We start from the raw sequence: 7433 nt of genomic DNA, 5'->3' as shown, positions 1-7433 counted from the left end.
CAAACTAACGTATACAAATAAAATGTATTTACATTTCCAAAGTTTAAAGGGACGTTGGTTTTGTGATCCCATAAGTTAATTTTGGTTCTACAAATTTGTGATTTTTAAAATAAAATTTACTTATATTTTCAAATTTAACTTACATTTTTTTTAGATACTAACGATTTTATAAAAATGGTTAGTTTGCTCGTCTTTCCTAAAGCTGTACGTTTTATATTTACTATAGTATACTTATATGATATCGATTATAGTGGTTACACGGTTAAAGTATGTAATTATAATATATTTTATGAAATGTCACTTACATTAGTATATAAATGTCACTCGTATAGAACGATTGCGATGCTATTATACATAATCATATAACATTTAGCCTATACTAAAATATATATGTTAATCATGTGCGGTACGACTACTCGCTCATTATAAAGTATGTTTAATATACAAACTCTCTCTTCTCGTCACAAAGATGCCGATCACTGGTTTGTCTCTTCTATTCTTAATGAGTCTTTAGACTTCCCTAATGGATGCTTTCAAACACTAATTTCCGTTTTCTCTACTTATACTGTAGAAATCAATTCTCTTACCATATTCCCTTTTATTCTTAATCCTATACGATCCATCATCCCTTAGACCGTATGCTACGTTTTCATTAATAATCACGTAGCCCGTTAAACATCAAATAAAAATAACTAATAATATTATAATTAATTTGAGTATTTAAGGTCTCTTTATGATTTTCTCTGTTATATTTATATATATACATGAATTATATGCTCTTAAATAAACTGTACAAAATTGTAAGTTTATATATTGTTAACAACCTGTACAGTTATCTTATTTTTGAAAAGTTGGCTTATATGAGTAAATAATAATAATAATAATAATACATGATAATAGTCACAATAAAACTGTGTCGGTGTACATCACACCATACGGTTACGCCCTATAAACGATAGGATAATATTATGCGCGTTACACGGCGAACGGGGCGGATATCGTGCGGACATCGTTCGATCCATCACCGCCGCCGCCGCCGTCCAATATCCCGTCGATAGTGATCTAAGCCGCGCGTACGCACAATATAATGTTTTACATAATATCATATCGTATGCGTTCGTAAGTCGCATGTCACACAAAGTCTCATTTCGTTCTTTTTCCGTTTTGTTTTTAAAACACTGCCGCGCACGGCACGCGGCTCCCCCGGGCCGGCGCTTAATTACGAGACCGACCGACGGCCGCCCGCTCCCACCGTCGTACACGTGTTTGCCGTCTCGCGTTTTATAGTGCTGCAACACCGCCGTAGTATATGCACATTATATTAATATTATAAATTGTATTATATTATTGTGTACACGACGCGCTCTGTATAGCCCGTCGAGGGGGCCCCGGCGCGATGCACGTGCACGCGCACGTGCAAAATATCTTGATCCCGCGGCCGCCATTAAAACTAAACCGTTCATTACGGATACGACCCTATCTATAATGCATTTATACAATACATGTGCACTATAATAATGTACAGTATATCATTATACCATTGTACTATGTACAGGGTGATTATTCGCCGACCGTGCAACAACCACGTTTTTCCGACGGTTTGATGCGCCTTTGCGCCAGAGCACGTCAAATAGCGCGAACGAGTGTAGCAGTTGTTTCGTATAGTTGTTATTTAAATCCGTACACGATAATAGTACAAGAACGGTATGACCGCAGTCTTTGAAAAATGTCCTTACACAACTATAAAATAGATAGTATGGTGTATTGGATCGAGTATTTATATTATATAATTCGACATTTTTTTTTTACAAATTATAAACGTTTATGAATGAAACAAAAAAAAAATACATCAAATATACAAACATCTGAAAGCTAAAAGACTAGAGTGGTCATGCCCACGTGTATGGCGGACAAATGAAAAACTACAATACATAAGGTATTAATCAACAAACCCGAAGGAGAGGCAGGCGCCGCCAGCATTGGTTTGACAGGGAGAACAAATAATATATGGAGACCTTGGAACTAAACGAATTGATGATGCCGATGATCGAGTAGTTTGGAGAAAACTAGTGGAAACGGCAAAATACCCTTCATGGTTTGTAAGCGCCGAAAAAAAAAATACGTAGAATAATACTATAGTTACTAAAATTTTTAAAACATCATGATCCCTTACCTTCTAGACCCATTATCGTGGACCTATCAATTATCCTTGGTGCTCAAAGTTAAATAATTCGAAAATTACTCTTAAAATTATTTTGATTTTGGTATGTCCATATTTTCGAGAAAATTATTCGGTTATTGAATTGAATAAGGTGAGCTCTCTTATACCGTGAGGGATATTCCTTAGGTAGTACAAAACATCTCAATGATTTGAAAATTCCAAAAATCAGATTTTGAATAGCTGCATTTTTTTTAAAACAAAAAAAGGATTGGCATGTTTGGTGAATCTTCCTGTATATCGAGTACACGCTTACGCACGTGGTATGTACGATATTATATTGTACGTGATTGTAACCAACATGCATTGTCTGACATGTATTATGTATATTTATAATCGTTATTTTGAATGATTTTATTATTATTTTATTTGAATAACTATAAAACTTTAATAATTTGAGAGTTTAAATTTAATAATAATAAATTTAAATCTCACTTAATAAAATTTTCTTCAGTATTTGTTAAATAATATCTTCGATAGCTTTCCGCTAATATTTTATTGCCAATTTTTGATAGAATAATTCTTTCAATGATTGCCTACGATAAAGAATAAATTAATATATATTTTCTGATACTTATAGTTAGAAAACGTACCAAGGGAATCCGTAACTTGGTTTAAAAAATGTATTAATGTATAATAATTCACAATATTATATTTTAAAATTTAAACAGTATAAATAACATATTTTTCTTAATATACAAAATTCACTTGATGTTATTTGTAATATTTTATTCACACTGAATATATTACGATCAATATAATATATGTTCAAGTAATTATTTTAGTGGTTTTAAATTTTTACTTACATAATACAATGTAACACAATAGTTCTTAGGAACCATTCTAATTAAAATAATAATAAAAAAAACAAAATATTCTTTTCAATTTTAGCGTAAGTGCCTTGAGTTTCATCTAAAAACAGAATTTTTATTCACCAGATCTTGAAGTTCCTGATGCGAAAAATCTGAAATTTAAAAAATATAGTCATTATTTGTAACCCATAACATTTTTTATAAATATATTTTAACATTATAGGAATAAGTCAGGATTGTATTAAGTATATATAAAAAGTATTCAAAAACTATACAAATATTAAAATTTCCATCGTCATTAAAAATTTTTTATTATTAACCAACGCATCACTTTATAACCTATACCACTACCGGCAAGAACAGCTTATGATCACATTATTGTAATTATGTGTACATAATTGTTACGAAAGAGTGACGATCTCGAGCGATATGAAATTTGGACGAGTAAAAACGTTCGAAGCCGACAGATGTTTATTAAACAAGTTGACTACAATTATTTTTAGACTTTTTGAAAATGTCCAATCTTGACTCATTTGTTTGGATTGTATACAAATAATACCATTAAGACATACGCGTGCGCTCGTGTTCATTACTATATTTATTATATATACGTGTTATAGTAAGTTGTTACAAAAGTCACTTCTGCATGTCAAAAACTAACAATTTGTAGCGGTTTCAATTTAGATTTAAAAATATCCTTTTGAAATATTATTTATAAACAATATACGCCATATTGTCCGGGAAGAACTACCATGGTAACATAAAATGACCCATTCACTTTTGCAATAATTGGATGACGTTGGTATTATACTATTATTGTTGTACTTATTTATTTTTAATTTTACTAAACGTGTTCCAATATTCGACTCAATTTATTATATTATAGTAAATTTTATATTCCTATTCCCTCTTATATTTCCGCAAATGTAACAAATTGAACAACGTTGATCAATTCGATACAAAATACCTCCTATATTTAAACCTTTAATTTACTTTGAAAATTCTTTTAGATTTTGATTGTAGTGATGATTGTATTAGTTTTACAATAATGATGAGCGTCTTTTAAATGTTTGTGTTTGAAAACACTTTTTCGAGTAGAAAAAAAATGCTTTTATCGTCAACTTTGACGGAAAAAAATTGAATCGTATTTGTATTTTTATGTGAGGTAAAAATAGAAAATTCTCAGTACTGTTGAAAATAAAGAGAAAAAAACTAATAAATTACGAATATTTGTTAAAGTTATAACAGTATTTTTTAAATCATTTGATTACCTGCAGTAACTTTGGTTACAAAAACTTCTATACTAACTTCCCCGAGTAACGTTTTTCGTCGTATTCAATGATTCTAACTAATACGTTATTCAATACAGTACCTATAATCTATGATGAAGTACACTCGCTCTTACTGTAAGCATAGCGGTTACTATTAATTTTTCCTTTCTTCCACATAATTATGTGTGTTAAATATTTTTTTATCAAACCGCTATGCCAAATTATATGACTCCAGGAGCCATTTCAAAATGGAACACCGTTTCAAAGATACCATTATCATTTATGTTTGAAATTTGTGTAAACCATAAATATTGCTATTTACAGTAAATATATTTTATTAATCCTCATGACGTGATATTATGCAGTAATAAAAAACAATCGGAGATATTATTATACCGTATTTTAACGTGTCATCTGAACAGAAAAGAAAAATACAAAACGTTTTGTAACGTATTTAGACGTTATATTAGTGCACTGGTTAAAAAACTATATACCATTACTTGAAGTACCTATTCTTAGTGCGAGGGTTCGGGGACAGCACAAATAACGTACATCTTGAGAGATCGGCCGTATGTCGTACGCGGACTTGGTCGCGGCGGCGTGATTTGATATTTCCGGCTATTTTTTTTTTCACCAACACACGCACAACCCTACACGCATATATTTATGTACAGTAATAATACAATATTATGATAATAATAATAATAACTGCTTCGTGCGTGTAGTTCATTAATCTAACCGAATTCAAAAGGTGTTCATATATGCAAGGCGCGCATTTGTCCACATCACAGTCACGATACACATTGTACTTAATATTACGAAAGATTTCCGTGTTATATTTTTAGCTCGTCCTTAACTTAAGCAATTCGTATGATATATAATATGCACTATACGACTAACGAACGACAATATCATAGCTTTTTTCAATATCACTTTTTGAGTGTACAAAATTGTTGGCTTCTAAATATAAATTTATTTTAATACAACACAATCAACAACTATAATTCCATTCACAAATTAAAATTAATTTGGTAACCTTAATATTTTAATATCTATTTTTTTGTGCTGGTTATCTAACATTTACTTTTAATAGTGCCGACTTGCAATTATTTATTTATTCAACTGTAGTATCAAAATATTTATAATAATGAGACTCTATAGTAACTACGCACTGATGGGAGATAGTATTTTGCGTCAAAATATAAAAATATAACATGTATTTTACGCCACATCTAAAAATTAATTTTGGTAATTTGCGCTACGACAGAAAGCAAAATGTAATATGTATACTGTACTTATATACATTTATTTATAAATTAAAATTATAATATCACTGACTTTTATGAGTTTTTTTTATAACAGGAATTGGAGTTATTTAATACTTAAAAAAAATACCTAAAAATTACAACTTTATACTTGGATATGGTGTTTGAAACTATAATCATTAATGGGATTAGCGAAGGCCTAAAAACCTACTAAAATACACTACTAACCTGTAACTTCTTATACTGAACAGTTAAACTAACATATAATTATAATTGTAAACGCCTTCGAGACTTAAACTGTTATTAATTGATGGGCTATGACAAACTACATCAATAGAAAATTATTATTTATAGTGATATAGCATAATACTGCGAAACCAGTGCTAACCAGTAACCATACTATTAACATATTATTACGAAGTAGTTCTTGAGTTGTTATTTATTATTCATCTTTTATTTTCGTTTTAAATCAAATCGATGATGTACATGGTATTTTTTTTGACCCCTAATAATCAAAAATTCAATCTAACACTAGCACAGCTCCCACTTCACCGGCACCCACAGTACGAATCCTCGTTACCAAGAAGAGTTATCTTTAAATAATAATATAATATACGCGACTATATAGAGCACTGAGTACAATATTTTACAACCCGGCGCTGTATTACATTCTGTCGCGTGGGAACGCGTATTATACTATACGTTGGAACGGTGGTGGTAAGGGAATTGATTTTTCGGGAAAACATTTTCAAACCATAAGAGCCTCGAGTGACGGGGGTGTACCTTCTACCCCTCCGCCCCGGAGACGTATAGAAAGTCGATGGTGCATACGTGCTGTATATACATTACATTTAGGTATAACGACCGAGCGTGCGGCGTATAAAGTATATGTACACGGACGGGCGGCTGCCGACCGGAATTGAAAATGCAATATTCATGGCATCCGGAACTCGACTGGGGGACGTGACTGCAGGCGGGCGCGGGTGTCGGCAGTGGTGCATCTCGAATTTCTTTCCCCACGCCACTATAATACTACCCTCATCATAAGACCGCGCGCCGCTCGCGTGCCGGACATGACGCATGCCCCCGGACCGGAAGAAAAATGCACGCGGCCGGATCCAAGATGGTAGCCGTGGCCGCGTGTAGACCTTTTTCCACTATACCCCCTTAAATCCCCCCCACGGCTACTATCCCCAGGGGTGGGATTTTACGTGGTATATAAAAGTGTAGGTAGCTAATCCGTCCGAACAAAATACGCTTATAATATTATAGCTCAAGGTCGAAAAAATTAAACGGAAATTAGGCATTCGCTGTGGTCGAGGTAACATACATAAATAACGTTTTAATGGTATTTCACGGGCCACAGGCCAATAGCGCCTAAAACAAAATTTGTGTTTTGAGATTAGTGTACCGATAAAATAATGTGATTATAATATTTTGCGGTCCATAAACCAATTATCGCATTTACTTTAACTTTCAGCGTGGAAAATTATGTTTTTGTCCAATACAATTCACTTCACGCGTTAGAATATCGGATGTTCGGTAATTGGGTCACATTTTATCTTCCTGCTTTGTATGCAATATTTATTTGATTTGTATGGCACAGGTATTGGGTTACAAATTAAATATATATTTTTAAAGGATACCCAGAGATTGAATCTCAAATGTATAACACAAAAATATATGAATTTATGACATTTATTAATTACAGAATGCAATTCTATACATTTTTGTTGGACATGTTTTCTTGGCACATCGCCATCAGGAAAAAATATTTGTAATGACTAGAAATCAATATGTTTTCCTCTCTTGAAAATTATAACTTCCAATAATATACTTATTAAAATAATACACTTATTTAACTCGT

The sequence above is a fragment of the Rhopalosiphum maidis genome, chromosome 2 (genome assembly GCF_003676215.2).
Source record: "Rhopalosiphum maidis isolate BTI-1 chromosome 2, ASM367621v3, whole genome shotgun sequence".
Lineage (NCBI taxonomy): Eukaryota > Metazoa > Arthropoda > Insecta > Hemiptera > Aphididae > Rhopalosiphum > Rhopalosiphum maidis.
This window is presented reverse-complemented; position numbering follows the sequence as displayed.